Source organism: Capricornis sumatraensis, chromosome 1 (genome assembly GCF_032405125.1).
Source record: "Capricornis sumatraensis isolate serow.1 chromosome 1, serow.2, whole genome shotgun sequence".
In the NCBI taxonomy this organism is placed as follows: domain Eukaryota; kingdom Metazoa; phylum Chordata; class Mammalia; order Artiodactyla; family Bovidae; genus Capricornis; species Capricornis sumatraensis.
The window spans coordinates 58,172,739-58,176,061 of NC_091069.1; the positions used below are offsets into that span (position 1 = coordinate 58,172,739).

At 38.1% G+C, this 3,323-nt stretch overlaps 1 pseudogene; it reads left to right on the plus strand.

Moving 5' to 3' along the window:
- Positions 1–1,922: 1,922 nt before the first annotated feature.
- On the plus strand, positions 1,923–2,906 carry LOC138070915 (histone-lysine N-methyltransferase SETMAR-like; annotated as a pseudogene).
- Positions 2,907–3,323: the final 417 nt, after the last annotated feature.

Consider the following 3,323-nt stretch of genomic DNA (forward strand, 5'->3'; position numbering starts at 1 on the left):
TATATATATATATACCCCCAATGGAATATTAATCAGCCATAAAAAAGAATGAAAATGCTATTTTTAGCAACAGGAATGGACCTAGAGATTGTTACAAGTCACACAGAGAAAGATATTCAATATAATATGATATCATTTACATGTGGAATCTAAAACACAATGGTACAAATCAACCTATTTACAAAACAGAAATAGACTCACAGACCTGGAAATCAAACTTTTGGTTTGATTGGGGAGTGATGAATTAAGAGATGAGGATTAACATATGGCAAGGGAAAGCGAAAGTGTTAGTCACTGAGTCATGTCCGACTCTTTGCGATCTCATGGACTGTAGCCCGCCAGGCTCCTCTGTCTGTGGAATTCTCCAGGCACGAATAGAGGAGTGGATATTTCCTTCTCCAGGGGATCTTCCTGATCTAGAGATCAAACCTGGGTCTCCTGAATTGCAGGCAGATCTGCAATTTTTTACTGTCTGAGCCAACAGGAAAGCTCACTAACACATATACACTACTATATATAAAATAAATAATGAATAAAGACATATTATATAGTACAGGAAACTCTACTCAGTACTCTGTAATGACTTACATGGGAATAGAATCTTAACAAGAGTGGATAGATGTGTATATATAACTGATTCACTTTGCTATACAGTAGAAACTAATACAACATTGTAAATCAGCTATGCCTGCCTGCCTGCTAAGTCGCTTCAGTTGTGTTCAACTCTTTGTGACCCTGTGGACTGTAGCCTGCCAGGCTTCTGTGTCCATGGAATTTTCCAGGAAATAATACTGGAATGGGTTTCCATTTCCTTCTCCAGGGGATCTTCCTGACCCAGGGGTTAAACCTGTGTCTCTTGCATCTCCTGCATTGGTAGGTGAATTCTTTGTCACTAGTGCTACCTGGGGAGCCCTAAATGGGACTCAATAGTCATGGCACATGGGCTTAGTTGCCCCACTGCATGTTGGATCCTAGTTCCCAGACCAGGGACTGAACCTGTGTCTCCTGCATTGGTAGGCAGATTGCTAACCACTGGACCACCAGGTAAGGTCCCCTCCAAGTCTTTTCATGGCTTGATGGTTTTTAAGCACTGAATATTATTCCACTGTCTGGATAGAGCCATTTATCCATTCACCTGCTGAAAGATATCTTAGTTGCTGTCAGGTTTTAGCAATTATGAATAAATTTTGTGCAAACATCTATTTGTAGGTTTTTATGTAGACATAGTTTTCAACTCCTTTGGGAAATACCAAGGAGCATAACTGCTAGATCCCATGGCAAGAGTGTGTTTAGTTTTGTAAGAAATTGCCAAACTGTCTTCCAAAGTAACTGTACCATTTTGCATTCCCGTCGATAATGGTTCTGCATCTTTGTATCAGCATTTTGTGGTGGTGTTGATTTCGATTTTGGTCATTCTGATAGGTGTGCAGTAGTATGAAACATGATTTCAAGGATGCCATGTGGCAAGTAAGTGGACCAGAGGGGATTTCACTTTTCTAGAGCCATATCATGGCAACAATATCCTCAAACCAGCCTTATTATTGGTTTTACCAAACAAGGTCACTGTTGAGTCAAATAATCAAGCCAACAATATGCTTGTGTTTTGGAGGTGATATGTTCATAATAATTTCTCCATTGGAAAATAGAGTTAAGGTCTATTTTGAAATGAAGGAATGGATCTAAAAATGAGTGGGTTTATTCATTTTTCATGATACATTCTCAAACTTCCAAGGTTAGGTATTGGATTGGTGTGAAAGTAACTGCTGTTTTTGCATTGTTGAAATTTGCTGTTTGATATGGGAATACATTTTTAAACAAATGTGGTTACATTATGTATCATTTTAATGCACATTTCTGGCTTTATGTTTTTCTGCTAATGACATTACTTGCTGTTTATTTTATATTTATTTTAGACTAGGGAAATGATGTTAGACAAAAATCAAATTCAAACAATTTTCTCATTTGAGTTCAAAATGAGTCATAAAGCAGTGGAGATAACTTGAAACATCAACAACACATTTGGCCTAGGAGCTGCCAATGAACATACAGTGCAGTGGTGGTTCAAGGAGTTTTGCAGAGGAGACAAGAGCCTTGAAGATGAGGAGCATAGTGATCAGTCATTGGAAGGTGACAATGACCAGTTGAGACCCATCGTTGAAGCAGATCCTCTTACAACTACAGAAGAAGTTGCTGAAGAACTCAACATCAACCATTCTGTGATCGTTCAGCATTTGAAGCAAATTGGAAAGGTGAAAAAGTTCATTAAGTGGATATCTCATGAGCTGACTGAAAATCAAAAAAATCATTGTTTTGAAGTGTTGTCTTCTTTTATTCTGCGCAAAAACAATGAACCATTTCTTGATCAGATTGTGACATACAATGAAAAGTGGACTCTATAGGACAACTGGCGATGACCAGGTCAGTGGTTCAGCCAAGCAGAAGCTCCAAAGCACTTCCCATAGCCAAACTTACACCAAAAATGGTCATGGTCATTGTTTGGTGATCTGCTGCTGGTCAGATCCATTACAGCTTTCTGAATTCCAGTGAAAGTATTACATCTGAGAAGTATGCTCAGCAGATCGATGAGATGAACCGAAAATTGCAATGACTGCAGCCAGCATTGTTCAACAGAAAGGGCCCAATTCTTCTCCACAACAACGTCTGACTGCTTGTCACAAAACCAAGGCTTCAAAAGTTGAACAAATTGAGCTACGAAGTTTTGCCTCATATGCCATGTTCTCAATAACTTTTTGCCCACAAAACACTTCCACAACCAGCAGGATGCAGAAAATGCTTTCCAAGAGTCTGTCGAATCCCAAAGCATAGACTTTTACACTATGGGAATAAACCAACTTATTTCTTATTGGTGAAAATGTGTTGATTGTAATGGTTCCTATAGTAATTAATAAAGATATGCTTAAGCCTAGTTATAATGATTTAAAATTCAGATCGAAACCACAATTACTTTTGTACCAACCTAATATTACTTCCCTGCAGCTCTTGTTAAACCAGGAACTTCAAGGATGAAACTCATGTTTCTCCAAATATAGAATGGGTAAAGCCAGTTTTAATTTAGCAGAGCCTTGTAATAAGAAATGAAGGGGATACTTCTCTAATCGTAGGCAAAGGAGATGGAATTCTGAAAGACTATCAGAGTCTAAAATTAATGAAATTTTGTGAAAATTAGTGAAACAGTGAAAACCTCTTACTTCATCTCAATTTTTTTTAACCCCTGATCTTACCAGTTCAACCATGAGCTCCTGGATCATTAAAAAATGTATGACTTACATATGTGTTTCATAGTCCACAATGCAAACCATGTC